Source organism: Aegilops tauschii, chromosome 6 (genome assembly GCF_002575655.3).
Source record: "Aegilops tauschii subsp. strangulata cultivar AL8/78 chromosome 6, Aet v6.0, whole genome shotgun sequence".
In the NCBI taxonomy this organism is placed as follows: domain Eukaryota; kingdom Viridiplantae; phylum Streptophyta; class Magnoliopsida; order Poales; family Poaceae; genus Aegilops; species Aegilops tauschii.
The window spans coordinates 352,520,727-352,545,302 of NC_053040.3; the positions used below are offsets into that span (position 1 = coordinate 352,520,727).

The 24,576-nt window shown below is 48.2% G+C and overlaps 1 pseudogene; it reads left to right on the forward strand.

The window, feature by feature from the left end:
• The window catches only part of LOC141026082 (uncharacterized), a 49,179-nt pseudogene extending 24,817 nt beyond the window's left edge, over positions 1-24,362 (forward strand).
• Positions 24,363-24,576: the final 214 nt, after the last annotated feature.

The window sequence follows — 24,576 nt, forward strand, 5'->3', positions numbered from 1 at the left end:
TTAGTACATCTGTGAATACATAGACAAACAGAGTGTCACTAGTATGCCTCTACTTGACTAGCTCGTTGAATCAAAGATGGTTAAGTTTCCTAGCCATAGACATGAGTTGTCATTTGATTAACGGGATCACATCATTAGAGAATGATGTGATTGACTTGACCCATTCCGTTAGCTTAGCACTTGATCGTTTAGTATATTGCTATTGCTTTCTTCATGACTTATACATGTTCCTATGACTATGAGATTATGCAACTCCCGAATACCGGAGGAACACTTTGTGTGCTACCAAACGTCACAACGTAACTGGGTGATTATAAAGGTGCTCTATAGGTGTCTCCGATGGTACTTGTTGAGTTGGCATAGATCGAGATTAGGATTTGTCACTCCGATTGTCGGAGAGGTATCTCTGGGCCCTCTTGGTAATGCACATCACTATAAGCCTTGCAAGCAATGTGACTAATGAGTTAGTTGCGGGATGATGTGTTACGGAATGAGTAAAGAGACTTGCTAGTAACGAGATTGAACTAGGTATTGAGATACCGACGATCGAATCTCGGGCAAGTAACATACCGATGACAAAGGGAACAACGTATGCTGTTATGCAGTTTGACCGATAAAGATCTTCGTAGAATATGTGGGAGCCAATATGAGCATCCAGGTTCCGCTATTGGTTATTGACCGGAGACGTGTCTCGATCATGTCTACATAGTTCTCGAACCCGTAGGGTCCGCACGCTTAACGTTTGGTGACTATCGGTATTATGAGTTTATGTGTTTTGATGTACCGAAGATAGTTCGGAGTCCCGGATGTGATCACGCACATAACGAGGAGTCTCGAAATGGTCAAGACATAAAGATTGATATATTGGATGACTATATTCGGACACCACATGAGTTCCAAGGGTCACCGGACAAGTATCGGAGTGTCGGGGGGTTATCGGAACCCCCGGGGGAACTATTGGGCCTACATGGGCCATAGGGAAGAGGGGAGGCAGCCCACAAGGGGCAGCCGCGCCCCTCCCTATAGGGAGTCCGAATTGGACTACGGAGGGGGTGCGCCCCCCTTTCCTTCTCCTCTCCCTCTCCTTCCTTCCCCCTTCCTCCTCCTAGTTGGACTAGGAAAGGGGGAGTCCTACTCACTAGGAGGAGGACTCCCCCTCCTTGGCGCGCCCAAGGGCCGGCCAGCCTCCCCCCTTGCTCCTTTATATACGGGGGCAAGGGGGCACCATTGGACACACAAGTTGATCATTGATCTCTTAGTCGTGTGTGCTGCCCCCTCCACCATAATCCACCTCGGTCATATCGTCGTAGTGGTTAGGCGAAGCCCTGCACCGATAGCTTCATCATCACCGTCATCGCGCCGTCGTGCTGACGAAGCTCTCCCTCGACACTCTGTTGTATCGTGTGTTCGTGGGACGTCACCGAGCCGAACGTGTGCAGATCGCGGAGGTGCCATACTTTCGGTACTAGGATCGGTCGATCGTGAAGACGTACGACTACATCAACCACGTTGTAATAATGCTTCCGATTTCGGTCTACAAGGGTAAGTGGACAACACTGTCCCCTCTCGTTGCTATGCATCACCATGATCTTGCGTGTGCGTAGGATTTTTTTGAAATTACTACATTCCCCAATAGTTTGCGGCTTCCATGACCAAGAACTTTGAAACGTCACTCAATGTGGACTTGAAGTTCTTTCTCGGATTTCAAATACAACAATTTCAAGAAGAAATTTTCTTATCTCAAAAAAATACCTCAAGGATATTCTAGAGAAGTTTGACATGACAAATGCTAGCCCATGTAAGACACCCATGCCAACAAAAATTGTACTCACCGAAGACACAAATGGTATCCCGTTCGACCCATCTATTTACCGCTCTATGATTGGTTCATTGCTTTATCTTTGTGCATCTAGACCAGACATCATGTTCAGTGTATGCATGTGTGCTAGATTCGAAGCTTCCCCTAGGGAAAGTCATCATAAGGTGGTTAAGCATATTCTTAGATACCTTGTTCACACCCCAAAGTTGGGTCTATGGTACCCCAAGGATGCTAAGTTTGATCTCATTGGGTACACGGATGCGGATTGGGCTGGAGACAAAGTGAGACAGAACTCCATCTTCGGTGCATGTCAATTTCTTCAATGCTCCTTGGTAAGTTTCCTCGAAAAAGAAAAATTGTGTCGCCCTGTCCACCGCCGAAGCCGAATACATTGCAACCGCCAGTTGTGCAACTCAATTACCATGGATAAGGCAAACTTTGAAGGATTACGGTATCACCTATAGATATGTGCCTCTTCTATGTGATAATGAAAGTGCCATCAGTATTGCTGAGAATCCCAAAGATCATCTTCGCACCAAGCACATTGATATTAGGTATCATTTCTTGAGAGATCATGTGGAAAAGGGTGACATTGATATTGCTCATGTTGGTACACATATGCAACTTGCAGACATTTTCCCCAAACCATTGGACGAAGCAAGGTTTTGTCAACTTAGGCGTGAACTTGGTATCTTGGAGCTTGACAACATTATGTGAAATCTAGAACACATGCATGCATTTACTTAATGTATTGTCTTGATGTAGGCATATATTTAGCGGGAGACATTCAACTCATGAGTACTCTCACCCTATATAATGCATAAATAGAACAAACACTCTCAAAGTTATCATGTTTTTTCAAACTATGGTGCTTTAAATGATGGAGTCGTGACTATGTACCCGAAGTTCAAATCTCTGCGGTAATATGTCTCATATGCTCAAACATGGTGACTTCGGTCACCGCTCGTGCATTGCTTATATGAATCTTTCTACGCTTATTGTTGTTGGGTAACTTACGTATCGTACTATAACCCTAAATTTCTTAGTACCTCATCTCTAAAATCTCTAAATCTCCTTGGCGGAGTCTATATCAAAATATCCTTATATGGCCCATACAATACCTTACTCCCAGTTGGTATCTTTGTCCAGTGGCCGGACATCCGGGCCCTGGCGGTTTTCAGCTGCTCAAAACTACTTCGGGCGCCTCCAGTGGCCGGACATCCGGCCCGTCGCCGGACATCCGGTCCCTGTTATTCTGTTCTGTGACCTTCTGTCGCTGAATATCCGGGCTTGGCCCCCGGATGTCCGACTCATATGTGCACAAACACATAAAATGGGGGGGGGGCTCGAGATTTGGGGGCAGTTCTCCTTTTATTCCCTTCTCTCCCCCCACTTATCTCACATCGCCGCCGCCGGGCTGTGCTCCGCCCACCCCGACCATCTCCTCCCTCCTCCGGACCCAATCTCTTCTCACGCCCTCGCCTCTTCTCGATCTACTCTCCCACCCAATCCATTTCCTGGGTTGCATGTGAATCACTCGGGAAGGGTCGGTTTGGGTGTTGACTCGAGGGTCGGCCGCCGGAGTTCCTCATGGCGCGTACCAAGCAATGCGGTCCTCATCCTTCATCCCGGGGTATGGCCATTTCTGTTCTTACCTTCTCTTCTTTTGGCTCAACTAATTCTAGGGTTCCGATAAATCGGTTGGTTACATATATATCCCTCACTCGCTTTGATGTTCATTGTCTAGTCCAAATTACTCTCTATGCACTTGGATAAACGGATTAACCATGGGCATGTCGATATTTTGATCTACCACTCTTATGGTCATGTTCACAATATTTACATCTCCACTCTGTTAATTGTTTTACCATTGTTCATATCCTTTTGGGCTACTTCTCATCAGTTTCCCTATCGTGTATCGGTTTCAGTCGATCGCCGGCAAACTTCCACCGACTCGGAGCAACATGTTCGACCTAAGAAGAAGCAGTCCACCACCGGACCCAAGAAGACCACCATCGGTCCTAAGAAGAGGCGTCGGGCTCCCTCTCCCACTCCGTCGGCCTCTGATTTGGATGATGTAGATGAAGGGGAACGTAGTAATTTCAAAAAAAATTCTACGCACACGCAAGATCATGGTGATGCATAGCAACGAGAGGGGAGAGTGTTGTCCACGTACCCTCGTAGACCGACAGCGGAAGCGTTATCACAACGCGGTTGATGTAGTCGTACGTCTTCACGATCCGACCGATCAAGTACCGAACGTACGGCACCTCCGAGTTCTACACACGTTCAGCTCGATGATGTCCCTCGAACTCCGATCCAGCCGAGTGTTGAGGGAGAGTTTCGTCAGCACGATGGCGTGGTGACGATGATGATGTTCCACCGACGCAGGGCTTCGCCTAAGCTCCGCAACGGTATTATCGAGGTGTAATATGGTGGAGGGGGGCACCGCACACGGCTAAAAGATCTCAAGGATCAATTGTTGTGTCTCTGGGGTGCCCACCTGCCCCCGTATATAAAGGAGCAAAGGGGAGGCAGCCGGCCAAGAGGAGAGGCGCGCTATAGGGGGGAGTCCTACTCCCACCGGGAGTAGGACTCCTCCTTTCCTTGTGGGAGTAGGAGAAGGGAAGGGGGAAGGAGAAAGAAGGAAGGGTGCGCCCCCCTTCCCTAGTCTAATTCGGACCAGACCATGGGGAGGGGTGCGGCCACCTTTTGAGGCCTTTCTCTCCTTTCCCGTATGGCCCATTAAGGCCCAATACGAATTCCCGTAACTCTCCGGTACTTCGAAAAATACCCGAATCACTCGGAACCTTTCCGAAGTCCGAATATAATCGTCCAATATATCGATTTTTACGTCTCGACCATTTCGAGACTCCTTGTCATATCCCCGATCTCATCCGGGACTCCGAACTCCTTCGGTACATCAAAACTCAATAAAACTGTCATCGTAACGTTAAGCGTGCGGACCCTACGGGTTCGAGAACTATGTAGACATGACCGAGACACGTCTCCGGTCAATAACCAATAGCAGGACCTGGATGCCCATATTGGCTCCCACATATTCTACGAAGATCTTTATCGGTCAGACCGCATAACAACATACGTTGTTCCCTTTGTCACCGGTATGTTACTTGCCCGAGATTTGATCGTCGGTATCTCGATACCTAGTTCAATCTCGTTACCGGCAAGTCTCTTTACTCGTTCCGTAACACATCATCCCGCAACTAACTCATTAGTCACAATGCTTGCAAGGCTTTATAGTGATGTGCATTACCGAGTGGGCCCAGAGATACCTCTCCGACAATTGGAGTGACAAATCCTAATCTCGAAATACGCCAACCCAACAAGTACCTTTGGAGACACCTGTAGAGCACCTTTATAATCACCCATTTACGTTGTGATGTTTGGTAGCACACAAAGTGTTCCTCCGGTAAACGGGAGTTGCATAATCTCATAGTCATAGGAACATGTATAAGTCATGAAGAAAGCAATAGCAACATACTAAATGATCGAGTGCTAAGCTAACGGAATGGGTCAAGTCAATCACGTCATTCTCCTAATGAGGTGATCTCGTTAATCAAATGACAACTTATGTCTATGGCTAGGAAACATAACCATCTTTGATTAACGAGCTAGTCAAGTAGAGGCATACTAGTGACACTCTGTTTGTCTATATATATTCACACATGTATTATGTTTCCGGTTAATACAATTCTAGCATGAATAATAAACATTTATCATGATACAAGGAAATAAATAATACTTTATTATTGCCTCTAGGGCATATTTCCTTCAGTCTCCCACTTGCACTAGAGTCAATAATCTAGATTACACAGTAATGATTCTTACACCCATGGAGCCTTGGTGCTGATTATGTTTTGCTCGTGGAAGAGGCTTAGTCAACGGGTCTGCAACATTCAGATCCGTATGTATCTTGCAAATTTCTATGTCTCCCACCTGGACTAAATCCCGGATGGAATTGAAGCGTCTTTTGATGTTGCTTGGTTCTCTTGTGAAATCTGGATTCCTTTGCCAAGGCAATTGCACCAGTATTGTCACAAAAGATTTTCATTGGACCCGATGCACTAGGTATGACACCTAGATCGGATATGAACTCCTTCATCCAGACTCCTTTATTTGCTGCTTCCGAAGCAGCTATGTACTCCGCTTCACATGTAGATCCCGCCACGACGCTTTGTTTAGAACTGCACCAACTGACAGCTCCACCGTTCAATGTAAATACGTATCCGGTTTGCGAATTAGAATCGTCCGGATCAGTGTCAAAGCTTGCATCAACGTAACCATTTACGATGAGCTCTTTGTCACCTCCATATACGAGAAACATATCCTTAGTCCTTTTCAGGTATTTCAGGATGTTCTTGACCGCTGTCCAGTGATCCACTCCTGGATTACTTTGGTACCTTCCTGCTAGACTTATAGCAAGGCATACATCAGGTCTGGTACACAACATTGCATACATGATAGAGCCTATGGCTGAAGCATAGGGGACATCTTTCATCTTCTCTCTATCTTCTGCAGTGGTCGGGCATTGAGTCTTACTCAACTTCACACCTTGCAACACAGGCAAGAATCCTTTCTTTGCTTGATCCATTTTGAACTTTGTCAAGGTATGTGCTTTGTGAAAGTCCAATTAAGCGTCTTGATCTATCTCTATAGATCTTGATGCCCAATATATACGCAGCTTCACCGAGGTCTTTCATTGAAAAACTCTTATTCAAGTATCCCTTTATGCTATCCAGAAATTCTATATCATTTCCAATCAGTAATATGTCATCCACATATAATATCAGAAATGCTACAGAGCTCCCACTCACTTTCTTGTAAATACAGGCTTCTCCAAAAGTCTGTATAAAACCAAATGCTTTGATCACACTATCAAAGCGTTTATTCCAACTCCGAGAGGCTTGCACCAGTCCATAAATGGATCGCTGGAGCTTGCACACTTTGTTAGCTCCCTTTGGATCGACAAAACCTTCTGGTTGCATCATATACAACTCTTCTTCCAGAAATCCATTCAGGAATGCAGTTTTGACATCCATTTGCCAAATTTCATAATCATAAAATGCGGCAATTGCTAACATGATTCGGACAGACTTAAGCATCGCTACGGGTGAGAAGGTCTCATCGTAGTCAATCCCTTGAACTTGTCGAAAACCTTTCGCAACAAGTCGAGCTTTATAGACAGTAACATTACCATCAGCGTCAGTCTTCTTCTTGAAGATACATTTATTTTCAATGGCTTGCCGATCATTGGGCAAGTCAACCAAAGTCCATACTTTGTTCTCATACATGGATCCCATCTCAGATTTCATGGCCTCAAGCCATTTTGCGGAATCTGGGCTCACCATCGCTTCTTCATAGTTCGTAGGTTCGTCATGGTCTAGTAACATAACTTCCAGAACAGGATTACCGTACCACTCTGGTGCGGATCTTACTCTGGTTGATCTACGAGGTTCAGTAATAACTTGATCTGAAGTTTCATGAGCATCATCATTAACTTCCTCACTAATTGGTGTAGGTGTCTCAGAAACTGGTTTCTGTGATGAACTACTTTCCAATAAGGGAGCAGGTATAGTTACCTCATCAAGTTCTACTTTCCTCCCACTCACTTCTTTCGAGAGAAACTCCTTGTCTAGAAAATTTCTGAATTTAGCGACAAAAGTTTTTGCCTTCGGATCTATGATAGAAGGTATACCCAACAGTCTCCTTTGGGTATCCTATGAAGACACATTTCTCCGATTTGGGTTCGAGCTTATCAGGTTGAAGTTTCTTCACAAAAGCATCGCAGCCCCAAACTTTAAGAAACGACAACTTTGGTTTCTTGCCAAACCACAGTTCATAAGGCGTCGTCTCAACGGATTTTGATGGTGCCTTATTTAACGTGAATGCAGCCGTCTCTAAAGCATAACCCCAAAACGATAGCGGTAAATCAGTAAGAGACATCATAGATCGCACCATATCTAGTAAAGTGCGATTACGACGTTCGGACACACCATTACGCTGTGGTGTTCCGGGTGGCGTGAGTTGCGAAACTATTCCGCATTGTTTCAAATGTAGACCAAACTCGTAACTCAAATATTCTCCTCCACGATATGATCGTAGAAACTTTATTTTCTTGTTACGATGATTTTCAACTTCACTCTGAAATTCTTTGAACTTTTCAAATGTTTCAGACTTATGTTTCATTAAGTAGATATACCCATATCTGCTTAAATCATCTGTGAAGGTGAGAAAATAACGATATCCGCCACGAGCCTCAACATTCATCGGACCACATACATCTGTATGTATGATTTCCAACAAATCTGTTGCTCTCTCCATAGTTCCGGAGAACGGTGTTTTAGTCATCTTGCCCATGAGGCACGGTTCGCAAGTACCAAGTGATTCATAATCAAGTGGTTCCAAAAGTCCATCAGTATGGAGTTTCTTCATGCGCTTTACACCGATATGACCTAAACGGCAGTGCCACAAATAAGTTGCACTATCATTATCAACTCTGCATCTTTTGGTTTCAATATTATGAATATGTGTATCACTACTATCGAAATTCAACAAAAATAGACCACTCTTCAAGGGTGCATGACCATAAAAGATATTACTCATATAAATAGAACAACCATTATTCTCTGATTTAAATGAATAACCGTCTCGCATCAAAGAAGATCCAGATATAATGTTCATGCTCAACGCTGGCACCAAATAACAATTATTTAGGTCTAAAACTAATCCCGAAGGTAGATGTAGAGGTAGCGTGCCGACCGCGATCACATCGACTTTGGAACCATTTCCCACGCGCATCGTCACCTCGTCCTTAGCCAATCTTCGCTTAATCCGTAGCCCCTGTTTCGAGTTGCAAATATTAGCAACAGAACCAGTATCAAATACCCAGGTGCTACTGCGAGCATTAGTAAGGTACACATCAATAACATGTATATCACATATACCTTTGTTCACCTTGCCATCCTTCTTATCCGCCAAATACTTTGGGCAGTTCCACTTCCAGTGACCAGTTTGCTTGCAGTAGAAGCACTCAGTTTCAGGCTTAGGTCCAGACTTGGGTTTCTTCTCCTGAGCAGCAACTTGTTTGCTGTTCTTCTTGAAGTTCCCTTTCTTCTTCCCTTTACCCTTTTTCTTGAAACTGGTGGTCTTATTGACCATCAACACTTGATGCTCCTTTTTGATTTCTACCTCCGCAGCCTTTAGCATTGCGAAGAGCTCGGGAATTGTCTTACTCATCCCTTGCATATTATAGTTCATCACGAAGCTCTTGTAGCTTGGTGGCAGTGATTGAATAATTCTGTCAATAACGCTATCATCCGGAAGATTAACTCCCAGTTGAATCAAGTGATTGTTATACCCAGACATTTTGAGTATATGCTCACTGACAGAACTATTCTCTTCCATCTTGCAGCTGAAGAACTTATTGGAGACTTCATATCTCTCAATTCGGGCATTTGCTTGAAATATTAACTTCAACTCCTGGAACATCTCATATGCTCCACGACGTTCAAAACGTCGTTGAAGACCCGGTTCTAAGCCGTAAAGAAGGGCACACTGAACTATCGAGTAGTCATCAGCTTTGCTCTGCCAGACGTTCATAACATCTGGTGTTGCTCCTGCAGCAGGCCTGGCACCCAGCGGTGCTTCCAGGACGTAATTCTTCTGTGCAGCAATGAGGATAATCCTCAAGTTACGGACCCAGTCCATGTAATTGCTACCATCATCTTTCAACTTTGCTTTCTCAAGAAACGCATTAAAATTCAACGGAACAACAGCACGGGCCATCTATCTACAATTAACATAGACAAGCAAAATACTATCAGGTACTAAGTTCATGATAAATTCAAGTTCAATTAATCATATTACTTAAGAAATCCCACTTAGATAGACATCCCTCTAATCCTCTAAGTGATCACGTGATCCATATCAACTAAACCATGTCCGACCATCACGTGAGATGGAGTAGTTTCAATGGTGAACATCACTATGTTGATCATATCTACTATATGATTCACGCTCGACCTTTCGGTCTCTGTGTTCCGAGGCCATATCTGTTATATGCTAGGCTCGTCAAGTTTAACCTGAGTATTCTGCGTGTGCAACTGTTTTGCACCCGTTGTATTTGAACGTAGAGCCTATCACACCCGATCATCACGTGGTGTCTCAGCACGAAGAACTTTCGCAAGGTGCATACTCAGGGAGAACACTTATACTTTGATAATTTAGTGAAGGATCATCTTATAATGCTACCGTCAAACAAAGCAAGATAAGATGCATAAAGGATTAACATCACATGCAATCAATATAAGTGATATGATATGGCCATCATCATCTTGTGCTTGTGATCTCCATCTCCGAAGCACCGTGCTTGTGATCTCCATCTCCGAAGCACCGTCATGATCACCATCGTCACCGGCGCGACACCTTGATCTCCATCGTAGCATCGTTGTCGTCTCGTCAATCTTATGCTTCTACGACTATCGCTACCGCTTAGTGATAAAGTAAAGCATTACATGGCGATTGCATTGCATACAATAAAACGACAACCATATGGCTCCTGCCAGTTGCCGATAACTCGGTTACAAAACATGATCATCTCATACAACAAATTATATCACATCATGTCTTGACCATATCACATCACAACATGCCCTGCAAAAACAAGTTAGACGTCCTCTACTTTGTTGTTGCAAGTTTTACGTGGCTGCTACGGGCTTAGCAAGAACCGTTCTTACCTACGCATCAAAACCACAACGATAGTTTGTCAAGTTGGTGCTGTTTTAACCTTCGCAAGGACCGGGCGTAGCCACACTCGGTTCCACTAAAGTGAGAGAGACAGACACCCGCCAGTCACCTTTAAGCAACGAGTGCTCGCAACGGTGAAACCAGTCTCGCGTAAGCGTACGCGTAATGTCGGTCCGGGCCGCTTCATCTCACAATACCGCTGAACCAAAGTATGACATGCTCGTAAGCAGTATGACTTATATCGCCCACAACTCACTTGTGTTCTACTCCTGCATAGCATCAACGCATAAAACCAGGCTCGGATGCCACTGAACGGGAACGTAGTAATTTCAAAAAATTTCCTACGCACACGCAAGATCATGGTGATGCATAGCAACGAGAGGGGAGAGTGTTGTCCACGTACCCTCGTAGACCCAGCGGAAGCGTTATCACAACGCGGTTGATGTAGTCGTACGTCTTCACGATCCGACCGATCAAGTACCGAACGTACGGCACCTCCGAGTTCTACACACGTTCAGCTCGATGATGTCCCTCGAACTCCGATCCAGCCGAGTGTTGAGGGAGAGTTTCGTCAGCACGATGGCGTGGTGACGATGATGATGTTCCACCGACCAGGGCTTCGCCTAAGCTCCGCAACGGTATTATCGAGGTGTAATATGGTGGAGGGGGGCACCGCACACGGCTAAAAGATCTCAAGGATCAATTGTTGTGTCTCTAGGGTGCCCCCCTGCCCCCGTATATAAAGGAGCAAGGGGGAGGCAGCCGGCCAAGAGGAGAGGCGCGCCATAGGGGGGAGTGAGTAGGACTCCTCCTTTTCTTGTGGGAGTAGGAGAAGGGAAGGGGGAAGGAGAAAGAAGGAAGGGTGCGCCCCCCTTCCCTAGTCCAATTCGGACCAGACCATGGGGAGGGGTACGGCCACCTTTTGAGGCCTTTCTCTCCTTTCCCGTATGGCCCATTAAGGCCCAATACGAATTCCCGTAACTCTCCGGTACTCCGAAAAATACCCGAATCACTCGGAACCTTTCCGAAGTCCGAATATAGTCGTCCAATATATCGATTTTTACATCTCGACCATTTCGAGACTCCTCGTCATATCCCCGATCTCATCTGGGACTCCGAACTCCTTCGGTACATCAAAACTCAATAAAACTGTCATCGTAACGTTAAGCGTGCGGACCCTACGGGTTCGAGAACTATGTAGACATGACCGAGACATGTCTACGGTCAATAACCAATAGCGGGACCTGGATGCCCATATTGGCTCCCACATATTCTACGAAGATCTTTATCGGTCAGACCGAATAACAACATACGTTGTTCCCTTTGTCGCCGGTATGTTACTTGCCCGAGATTTGATCGTCAGTATCTCGATACCTAGTTCAATCTCATTACCGGCAAGTCCCTTTACTCGTTCTGTAACACATCATCCCGCAACTAACTCATTAGTCACAATGCTTGCAAGGCTTTATAGTGATGTGCATTACCGAGTGGGCCCAGAGATATCTCTCCGACAATTGGAGTGACAAATCCTAATCTCGAAATACGCCAACCCAACAAGTACCTTTGGAGACACCTGTAGAGCACCTTTATAATCACCCATTTACGTTGTGACATTTGGTAGCACACAAAGTGTTCCTCCGGTAAACGGGAGTTGCATAATCTCATAGTCATAGGAACATGTATAAGTCATGAAGAAAGCAATAGCAACATACTAAACGATCGAGTGCTAAGCTAACGGAATGGGTGAAGTCAATCACGTCATTCTCCTAATGAGGTGATCTCGTTAATCAAATGACAACTTATGTCTATGGCTAGGAAACATAACCATCTTTGATTAACGAGCTAGTCAAGTAGAGGCATACTAGTGACACTCCGTTTGTCTATATATATTCACACATGTATTATGTTTCCGGTTAATACAATTCTAGCATGAATAATAAACATTTATCATGATACAAGGAAATAAATAATACTTTATTATTGCCTCTAGGGCATATTTCCTTCAGTAGACTATGTTAGGGAGGAAGAGGAGGACATTGCCCCCAGGAGCTCTGTTGGGTAGTCGAAACCGGGCACCTGGAGGGCGCCCGTGCCTCCGGTCCGGGGCTCTGTGATGCCCGTTGTCCATGGTCATCACATCTCCATGGAGATCCCTTTCAGCGGGGCTCGCCCCACTCATGATTTCAAGACCGCGGGGGCTGGTCCATATGTTGAGTTTCGACGGGATACCAACCAGTATGAGATGGTGGCTGATGCTGAGGATCCTCGTTTCCGTACTCGCATGCAGCAGGATCTCTACTCTAGCTTCGTCTGCGGCCGTGGACTTGCTCCTCACAAATACTTGGATCTTCAATTCATGCGTGATCATCCTGCCATGTTTCATGAAAAGACGGTCAAGATCATTGATGATATGACTCTCGGTCCAGCAATTACCTTTAGGTGTGATTCGAATGAAGCTGCCATCCTTCAGTTCTATGCCACCTGCTTCTTTGGCCCAAACAACACTCTCACCCGGATGACCGACGATACTATGCTGAGCATCACCTATGAGCGCTTTGTTCCGATTTTGGGCTTCTCTGGTGTTGGACATCAAATCCATAGTCTGGATCCACTTCATAAGCCCAAAGGGTTTGGTGATTGCATGCCTCTTGTTAAGCCTACCACTCAGCTCACTCCGGAGGAACGTGGGTATCCACCCAGTGAGGTATCCATCTTCAGGTCTCCTTACTATATTCTCTATCAGTGTGTGCTTCGCCCTCTCTATCCTAAGAAGGGAGATCGCTCAAAGGCTCGCAACTACTACATTGATTGATGGTTCGTATGCATGACAAGCCTACAGAGCCTCTTGACACATCCCATTACATTTGGCATGAGATTCGCGTCTCCAACTTTCTTCAGACGCGCCAATTCCCTCATGCTCCATTCATTCAGGCATTGATTGATAACATTGCTCCCTTTGAGGTTGCTAAGGCTGTTGTGCACTCCGTTTGGAAACCTCCGACTCATATGCGCATGGAAGCTCCTGCACCGTCTGCTGCACCTAGTCAGCCCAGGAGGTCTGCTAGTGGGACTTAGCCCACGAGTTCCTCCGTGCCTTCCTCCTCGACCGCGCCTCGGGGACATCTTGCCTCCTTCTTGGGCAAGTCTCAGTCTGCTATTATGAAGGCTATCACTTTTAACTGTCAGCAAAACCATGATGTTCAGAAGCGCCTCATTACCTCCAAGAACCAGCTCAAGCAGCGCCTTCACGACCGTGGGAGTCCAGTGACCGACGATGCTCCCATTCTTGCTGCGCCATCCACTTCTACCTTCGGTTTTCCATCTCATGACGAGTATGCCGAGTTCTTTGAGGGGGTAGCTGATGATGTTGCCATCCGCCAGGAGTGATTTACTTGTCGCTCTTCTCCTTATCTTCGCCCCTTTTTGCATGTTGCTATCAAAGGGGGGAGAAGTAGTACCTTAGATGCTATATGTTGCTATTTGTGTTCTCTATTATTCAAACTCTCTATGTATGCTACATATGGTACTTAATCGTATGAGACTATCTTATTATCTTTGTGGCTATGGGTGTTGATGCTATGGGTTGATGTTGTGTTTCATGTGGGCTTGTCCTACATTTCTAGCTTTTTGGGCTACATATGCTACCATGAAAATATGCACATTTGCATTCTAACATAATTATCTTATGCACACAATGAGGGGGAGCTATAGCAAATAGGAACACATAGTGTATTATGCTCTCATGAATTACACTGCTAAATATATTTATTTTATCTATGATACTACATGTATGATTGTCATCAACAAACAAAAAGGGGGAGATTGAAAGTGCAATCATGCCCTTACATCAAGTTTTGATGTTGATGACAATATACACATAGGGGACTAACTATGTTCGTCAAGTGAATCTCAGGTGTTAGTCCCCGGATCATAAATGTGTGTGGATCATGGACATACGGAGTTGTTTCTACTCAAGGAAGGCATACTGGATAAAAATGAATTTATCTCTTTTTGTTCTTGAGTATAGGGATCCCACACTATTAAGAGGGGATCGGTAGGACCAGTGAAAGACTTGCTCAGTTCAAGAATATCCTAGCTTCCCCACATTTGGCCTCATATCATAACTCTGGAGAAGAGTCTCTGCCTCTGCTCCCAAGCCGGATGTCTGGGCTGCATCCCGGATGTCCAGGCTGCTCGCCGGATATCCGGCCAGCACGCCGGATATCCGACTCCTGCTCTCCACACACCAGTAAGCTTCTATGAATTCGCCGGATGTCCGGCCACTTTGTCGGACGTCCGGGTCTTCTAGCCACGCCGGATATCCGGGCTCTATCCCGGATGTCCGACCACAACTATCAGAGAGCATCTAAGTTCTGGGAATTCGTCGGATGTCCGCCCACTTTGCCGGGTGTCTGGGACTTCCAGCCACGCCAGATGTCCGGGCTTCCCCCGAATATCCGGCCCCTCTATTTTATCCTCTGCTTTCCGGTTAATTTCACAAGTGCTACGCCAGGCCGGATGTCCGGCCCCTGACCCGGATGTCTGGCCTGCCCTGTCATTTGCACTACAATGGCCATATTTGCACCATCACTATATATAACCCTCTTCCTCCCCGGGAGAGGGTTGACCATTCACTTTGAACACTCTCAAGAACATGTTTCACTCTCTCTCACACACACTCCTACACCAAATCTTAGATCCCTAAGGGATTTGAGAGCATTTGAGAGAAGTTGTCCACTCAAGTGATAGATCCACTCCTTCCCCACCTTTGCACCAAAGGAATTTGTGTTTTGATGAAGTCTTGAGCTTTTCACCATCGTTCTTATTACTCTTGGAGGTTGGAGACTCCTTGGCGGTAGGAGTCATTCGGAGAGGAACCGACCATTGTGATTACCCCCGGAAAGTTTGTGAGGGTTTGGAGACCACCCAAGCTCTACCACTAGTGGTTGAGAAAACGCCTTCGTGGTGTTGTCTCAAAGGGAGAATAGGGTGAGCCTTCGTGCCGTTGGTGTCCCTTAGTGGTAACATCCACCTCTCTAACGGTGACGTAGCTTCCCTCCAAGGAAGTGAACGTTGGCATACATCCTCGGTTCTCGGAGTTGCGGTTATCCCTAACCCTAACTTCCTACTTGTGGTTACTTGTCTCTTAGTCTTTGCTTATATCATATTTGTGCTTGCTTACTCACTTACTTGTGTTACTTGTTTACCTTGCTTAGCTCTTACCATCATATTTGCAATTGTTAGGCTCACTTTCAGATTCCGCATTACTGCCTAAAATTGCTAAGTAACAATTAAAATTTGTAATTGTACCTATTCACCCCCCTCTAGGTCCATCTCGATCGTTTCAACGGGTATGAGTCTGAAATACCAATTTCAGCTCTTGGAACATCTCATATGTTCCGTGACATTCAAAACGTTTTCGAAGTCCCAGTTCTAAGCCATAAAACATGGCACACTAAACTATTAAGTAGTCATCATATCGAGCTCGCCAAAACGTTCACAACGTCTGCATTTGCTCCTGCAATAGGTCTGTCACCTAGCGGTGCATCAAGGGCATAATTCTTTTGTGCAGCAATGACGATAATTCTCAGATCACGGACCCAGTCTGCATAATTGCTACTATCATCTTTAAATTTAGTTTTATCTAGGAACATATCAAAATTTATTGGGGAGCTATATCGCGAGCTATTGATCTACAACATAGATATGCAAAACTATTAAGACTAAGTTCATGATAAATTAAGTTCAATTAATCAAATTACTAATGAACTCCCACTTAAATAAACATCCCTCAAGTTATCTAAGTGATACATGATCCAAATCAACTAACCCATGTACGACCATCACGTGAGATGGGGTAGTCATCAATGGTGAACATCTCTATGTTGATCATATCTACTATATGACTCACGTTTGACCTTTTGGTATCTAGTGTTCCGAGACCAGGTCTGTACATGCTAGGCTTCTCAAGTTTAACCCAAGTATTCTGCATGTGCAAAACTGTCTTACACCCGTTTGTCGGTGCAACAGACCCTGGGTCTGTCGCCCAGACTGAGCACGGGCACGGGGATAATTAATTCGGTCGTTGTGGTCGGACTCAATTATGGATTTCTGACAACATTCTCCATAGGTCCCTCTTAGATCTTATTTCTCCAATCTTGGATTAGGGAAGAAGGAGATATAAGATTGAAGCACCAGCCCAAGTCAGAGTACAAGGATCAAGAGATTCAAAGAACCAGCATACAAATCACAGGGACCAAGATCAAGCCATAGAAGCAGAATATCGACAAGAGAAGGGCCTCCCTTGCCGGGCAGGCGAGCCCGGCAAGGGGCGATGCCACCACCAGAAGAAAGCAACCAAAGCACCCCGGTAGGGCCTGCCGGGGCTCATGGAGGCAGAACCACCTCACCATCCACTCAAGCACAACCCACATCATCGATCAGTGCGATGTCAAGCCGTAAGGTGATTAAGTGGCAGCCGTTCGCCACATGGCAGCCATTTCCTACAGGAGAAACCCACAGATGACACCCGTCCTGCGACGTGTCAAGAGAACAGGCGCGGAGATGGCAAGATAGCCCTGGTAAGCCTTGCCGGGTAACCAGTGATGTGACAATAAGTGGTGCATTTAATGCGCCCTCTCAACCCGCAGAGTTAGGTATGATAGCACTGTTTGCTATCTTATCAGTGCATAATGACTACTTTGCCACTGTGGTTACCTCTTGATCTATAAAAGGAGGCCCATGGCAACCCTAGAAAGGGTTAGAAGGTTGGATAGCTCACACCCCCATACGCGCGTAGTCGCTACTGCCCCAAGGCAACCCCTGTCGGGCAAGTGTACTGCGCTCGCCACCATCTTTTCCACCATCAATCCACCAAAGCAGGAGTAGGGTTTTACGCCTCGCCGCGGCCCGAACCTGGGTAAATTGCATGTGTGATCTCGGCCGCGCTGCCCCACGCTGGTCTGCTCTTAGTGCAACGCGTCGCCCCCCTGCCGAACTAGCAAGGGACCTCCTGGTCCCATAGGTGGCCATGGTTTCCCGCGACATCTTTGGCGCGCCAGGTAGGGGGCTCGCTTGCGCGAACCTGAAAGCGTACACAGCACATCAGCTTCATCACCACCTTCATCTTCGACGACGCCATTAACCATGGTGCCCAAGAAGAAGCCCGGTCCTTCGAATCACCCATCCACCTCGAAGGCTCCGCCGCCCGCGGCCTCCAACACTGCGGGGGGTGCGGAGGCGCACGAGGACGCAGACGCTGCTGGGGAAGTGGTCGGGGCAGGGGGCGCCATAACCACTTCTCCCGCGGCCGGTGCAGGAGCAGGAGACACCAGAGGAGAGCAACATCGACAACACCCCGACGGCCACGCTCTCCAAGGTGCGGGTGAGGGAGCCACTCCATCTGTGCCCTTCTCCCCCACCGATGGGCACAGTCACAGCAACAACGTTCGGACCGGGGCGACTGCCGCCCTCCGACCGCTCCCGCGACGGGTGCGGTCGTCGCGCGTGCGCCTCCCCCAGGACAGGCCGACCAAGCCGCTGCGCCCGACGGAGCCGCTGGCCCTCAAGCGCCTTCGCCACACCACGCCCAGGTGGTCGCCCCGCAGCAGCAGCGGGGGAGCAGTACTACCGCCGCTGGCACTATCAGGAGCCGAGCGACGGTACGATCGACATCATCATCATCCCTGCCAAGTACGGCTTCGGAGGCCATGGCGCGGGCTCAATTGCTGTTGAGGTTTCCGCCAGCGGCCGAGCAGATGGACGAATGGCGTGCCACCATCCAAAGCCTGCTCGGTTTCGCCGAAGCTGGGGGCTCACGGCGAGCCGACCCGCCGAGGCCACCCCAAGTGATAGCAACAGCTCGTGCTGTTGATCGCACGGAAGGGGCCATCCCCACGGTGCAGTCCCTGCCACGGCAGCCAGCGCGAGCACAACCGAATCAAGACCCTGACAACGTCTCGATGGCTTCTTCTGACCCTCGAGCACGTCTAGGCCAATGTCGAGCCCTAGAGGATAGGCGGAGAGGAGACGCGCGCGTCGTCGAGCAACGCCGCAACGACCTTCGCCGGATCGACGGGTACGACGGCCTTAACATCGACGAGCAGGCGCTCGGTGTTGGCGGGTGCCTACTTTTTGAGGTTGGCTGCCCTGCCTTTACACGAGAACTGGGGCAAGTCCGTTGGCCGTCCGTTTGCAAGTTCAAGCCAGAGATACCCGAGAAGTACGACGAGAGGCTGAACCCGGCAGAGTTCCTGAGCATCTACACCATCGCTGTTCAGACTGCTGGGGGAAGAGATGAGAAGGTGTTTGCCAACTACTTCCCTTTGGCAGTCAAGTCCAATGTGAGGTCTTGGCTGATGCACCTACCAGAGAACTCCATCTCATCGTGGGCCGACCTCTGCCACGAGTTCATTGGCGCCTTCACTGGCGGCCATCAGGAACCCGGCAGGCCCAGCGATTTGTAGCTTCTCTGGAAGAAGGAAGGAGAACCCCTCCATAAGTATTTACAGAGATTCAGCAGAGTTCATAGAAATATCCCAAATATCCATCCAGCTGCCGCGATAGCTGCCTTCCAGTCCAATGCGCGCAACCGTCGCATCTGTTCCAAGATGAACATGCGGTTGCCCAAGACTGTGAATGAGCTTTATATGTTAGTGGATAAGTGTGCTCGGATGGAGGAGGTTGCCCGGAGAGGAAGATTGCACAAATGTTGATTCTGAAGATGAGGAGGAATCAACTAGTCAGAAGAAGAGCAAGAAGCGCAGTAAGAAGTGGAGACATAAGGCAGTGTTGACTGTTGAAGGATCTGGTACGCCTAGTACCAGAAAGAAGGCCAAACCTGAGACCCCCGGCAAGGAAGCTGTCGCGTGCACTGACTGTCGGGAGGCCGCTGCTGCTGAAAAAGCCAGGAAAGGTAATGGGCCGTATTGGAAGATTCATCAGACCAAGGGCCACGATCTTCAACAGTGTTATCAGGTTGAGCAGCTTGTCAAGAGACAGAAAGCAAAGTATGGGAAGCGTAATAAGGGAAAAGGTCAGAATATTGCTGGCGGTAAGGGCTGAGGTGGTGAAGCAAACCGCCTCGGCAAGCCCCTTCGGAACCATGGAAAGCCTGCCACAGGTCGAGAGAAGGAAGCCTGTGAAGATGAGAGTGATGGAGGGGATGAAGAGGAAACCGGTGAGCAGGAGTTTCAGAAGGCCACAGACGCCCTGTGCGTCGACGGTGGCACGTCTCTGCACACTTCTCACTGCCAGCTCAAGCGGTGGGCACGAGAAGTCAATGTCGTAGAACCAGTGCCTGAGGCCCGGAAGCCGCTCAAATGGTCCCGCAGGCCCATCATCTTCGACGAAGAGGACCATCCTGGCCGCACCACCGCGGTAGGATGTTTGCCGTTGTTGGTCTCTCTGACAATCCGCAACCTCAAGGTCACAAAGATGCTACTGGATGGCGGGGCCGGGTTGAATCTAATTTCCCCGGTAGTCATCAGCAAACTTCAAATAGGAGAAGAAGAGCTAGAGGTTACTGGCATGTTTCAAGGAGTTAATGCCGGCAGGAGCTGTCCTAGGGGAAAGATCACGCTGCCGGTAATGTTTGGGGGAGAGCTGAACTACTGGACTGAGAGGATTGTGTTTGATGTGGTTGATCTCCCCCTGTCGTACAATGGGATTCTAGGACGCCCAGCTCTGGCTAAGTTGATGGCGGCATCACACTATGCCTACCACACATTGAAAACACATGGGCCATTGGGAGTCATCACTATCTCATCAGATGATAAGGATGCAATCATTTGTGTGGACAAGATGTACTGGGATGCAGTCGCGGCAGAGGCCACGGCAGTGATAGCTCCCGCCAAAGGAAATAAAGGAAAGAAGAGAGACTGTAGGGACTCTGGCAAAGAGTCCGGGAAGCGTGCCCCCACCGAGTGCACGGCACCCGTTGACGACATGTAGGAGTGTTCCAACAGCAAGAGATCCAAGGTTGCTACACCCCAAGTGAAGAAGGTCCCGGTAGGGCTGGTTGGCATTGATGGTACCTTTACTATCAGCGCCACCCTTGATGACAAATAGGAAAGCGCGCTTATTGCCTTCCTGTGGGGGAATATCGATGTGTTTGCCTGGCAACCATCTGATATCCCTGGCGTTCCCAGGGAGGTAATCGAGCACCACCTTGCTGTCTGCCCACATGCCCGACATGTCAAGCAGAAAGTACGGAAGCAGGCCTTGGAGAGGCAGCAGTTCATTGCAGAAGAAATCAAGAAACTTAGGGCAGCTGGTTTGGTCAGAGGAGTATTGCACCCCACGTGGTTGGCAAATCCAGTGGTAGTCCGGAAGGCTAACGGGAAGTGGAGGCTTTGCATAGATTTCACAGATCTCAATAAGGCTTGCCCGAAAGACCCATTTCCCTTTCTGCGCATCGACCAGATTGTGGATTCCACTTCAAGTTGTGATTTGCTCTCATTTCTGGACTCATACTCTAGGTATCACCAAATCTTCATGTCTAAGGAAGATGAAGAGAAGACATCATTCATTACTCCGTGTGGTTACTTACTGCTTTGTCCGCATGCCTTTCGGATTAAAGAGTGCCAGGTCCACTTTTGCAAGGGCAATCCAGATTGGTTTTGAGCCACGGCTGCACAGAAACATAGAAGCCTATATGGATGATATTGTGGTCAAGACCAAGGATAAGGCCACCCTTATTTAGGATTTGGAAGAGACATTTGGTAATCTGCGCATCAACTTGAAGCTCAACCCGGAGAAGTGCATATTTGGTGTTCCCTCCGGCAAGCTGCTTGGGTTCTTTGTATCCCATCGCGGGATCGAAACCAACCCTGACACGATCAAAGCCATCGAGCAGATCCAAGCGCCAAGGACAGTTAAGGATGTGAGGCGCCTGACGAGATGTGTTCCCGCGCTAAGCAGATTCATCTCCAAGTCTGCCGAGCGCGCCCTGCCGTTCTTCAAAATTTTGAAGAAGGCATGTCCTATGAAGTGGACGCCAGAAGCATATGCAGCTTTGCAAGAATTGAAGGCCTACTTGTCCTCTGTGCCTACGTTGGTTGCTCCAAGACCCTAGGAGCCGTTGTTGCTATACTTGGCGGCAACCAACCAAGTGGTCAGTGTGGCCTTGGTAGCACAGAAAGAAGTGGATGAGTCAGAAAATGGGCAGAGAAGGATCAGGACAGCAATGAGCACGGCAACGAGAGCAACCCCAAGGACGCCGCAAGGAAGAAAGTCGTGCAACGTCCGGTGTACTTCGTCGGCTCCTTGTTACAAGGGGCTAGATCGAGGTACTCTGGCGTGCAGAAGTTGATCTTTGGTCTCATCATGGCCTCAAGGAAACTTCGCCACTACTTCCAAACCATGAGATCACGGTTGTTACTTGTTTTCCATTGCAAAGGATACTCCGAAACCCTGAGGCTGCCGGCAGAATAGTGGAATGGGCTTTGGAGTTATCCACTTTTGGAGTACATCCACCATTCAGAGCAAGGCGTTGGCAGAGTTTATCGCAGAATGGACTCCAATCCTGAGCCCGACAAGGAATCGCCCCAAGGATGGATTATGTATTTCGATGGTGCTTTTTCCCTACAAGGTGCAAGAGCTGGCGTGCTTCTTGTCGCTCCCTCCGGGGAACACTTGAAGTACATCGTGCAAATGCATTTTGCCTAGGAAGAAGCAACCAACACTACAGCTGAGTATGAAGGGCTTCTTGCCGGGCTCAAGATTGTAGCAGAATTGGGAATTAAGAAGCTGATTATTCGAGGAGATTCACAGCTTGTGGTGAGACAAGTCAACAAGGATTATCAAAGTCCATTTATGGAGGCATACGTCGAGGAAGTGAGGAGATTAGAGGAGCACTTTGACGGATTGCAAACAGAGCACGTACCCCATGCGGAAAATAGCATGGCTGATCATGTGTCAAAGTGTGTTGCGCAGAAGCTTCCTATGGAACCAGGGACTTTTGTTCTCCATCTCACTCAGCCCTCCGTATCCCCAGCAACAATGGCCCGGAAGAGGAGAAAGTTGGACTACGGTAAGCCTCTCCCGGTAGAGTCGTCCGCTACCGGCAGAGACCCTGCCGGAAACAACTCCTCACAGCCTGCCGGACCACCCCCTCTAGCCGGGTCCATGAACCCCGCGAACAAGGCCAGTGCTCCCGCAGCCGAGGAGGTGCCGCTAGTCCTCATTGCCGAGCCCCATGCTCCAACTTGGGCAAGGGACATTGTCCGCTTGCTCCAAACCGGAGAGCTTCCCGGCGACCAAGATGAAGCTGAGAAAGTAGCGCGGAGGGCCAGTATGTACCAGTTTGTCGATGACACTCTGTACAGAAAGAGGCCCAACGGTGTGAAATTGAAGTGTGTCTACTGGGAAGAAGGAAAGGAACTGCTGGCTGAGATTCACAAAGGAATGTGCGGCTCCCACATTGGATCAAGGGCATTAGTTGGGAAAGCATTCCAGCAAGGATTCTATTGGTCCACATCCCTCCAAGATGCGGTCGAGCTCGTCACGACATCTGAAGCCTGCCAGTTCCATTCCAAGAAAACACACCTGCCTGCCCAAGCTCTTCAAACAATCCCTCTATCATGCCATTTTCGGTCTGGGGGCTCGATATCCTCGGCCCCTTTCCCCGAGCAATCGGGGGCTTTGAATTCTTGTTCGTTGCCATCGACAAGTTTACAAAGTGGCCAGAAGCGACTGCCGTGAGAAAGGTGACTCCTCAGTCAGCTATCAAGTACTTGAAAGAATTGGTGTGTCGTTTTGGAGTTCCGGCAAGGACCATCACCGACAATGGCACCCAGTTCACGAGCCACGCCTTCATGCAATATGTTCATGCCCTTGGATGCAAGATCACATTCGCCTCTATGGCACACCCCCGGAGCAATGGACAAGCTGAGAGGGCGAACGCTGAAGTGCTACGTGGACTCAAGACAAGAACTTTCGATACGTTGCAGAACCACGGCAGGCGGTGGATCGAGGAGCTGCTGGTAGTTCTCTAGTCCCTCGGAATGACACCAAACCGAGCTACCGGGCGGACTCCCTTCTCCCTAGTCTACGGGGCAGAAGCAGTTATCCCCACGGAACTCATTTACGGGTCGCCTCGAGTGCTTGCCTACGATGAAGTAGCGCAAGATCAGCACCGGCGTGACGACGTTGTGCTACTCGAGGAGAACCGTCTCCAGGCTGCTACGCGTGCTGCACGCTATCTGCAAGCCCTGCATCGCTATCATAGCCGCAGGGTTCATGCCCGGTGTTTTGAGGAAGGTGACCTTGTCCTTAGGCGCGTTCAGTCCGCCAAGGGTACACACAAGTTGTCACCGAAGTGGGAAGGCCCTTACCGGGTAGTACGAGTCACCGGACCTGGCACAGTCCGTCTGGAGACCGGAGATGGCACTCAGTTGCAAAACTCATGGAATATTGAGCATCTCCGCAAGTTCTACCCGTAAGGCGTGGCTGTCGGGCCCTGCCCGGCAGCCACCCTTTTGTACAGGCCTTGCCTCAGTTGCATGTAACCCCTTGTATAAAGCCGGGGCGATGACCCCGAGCAAGAGAAAATAAAGAAGGGCTGTAGGGGGCCCAACTAAGATTGCATGCATGCATGAGCATTCCAAAGATCACTGCATAAGCATTTCATGAGCATTTGCATATGCATATAGATAGGATCGCATCATGCATTCATTCTCATCTGCATGATGTTGCAGGTTCCTACCGTGAACTTGGCTTCGTCAAGGAGTTGAGAAGATTGCCCGACACAGCGATCCCCGGCAAGCCAAACAGATAAGTTTTACCTCCTGTCCATTAGTGTTCTATAAAGCTATAACTTTGCATGAGAAAACCTTGCCTCTCTTATGAGACTTAGGTGCTCCCATCCATGACTCGAACGTTGCTTCGGTCAGATTGGTCACACTGGCCTTTGATAAAAAAAGATGTTGGAGGGGGGCTGGCCCCTCTGTCTGTTCCTCGGCAGACGCAGCTCTCCGGCAGACAAAAAGGGG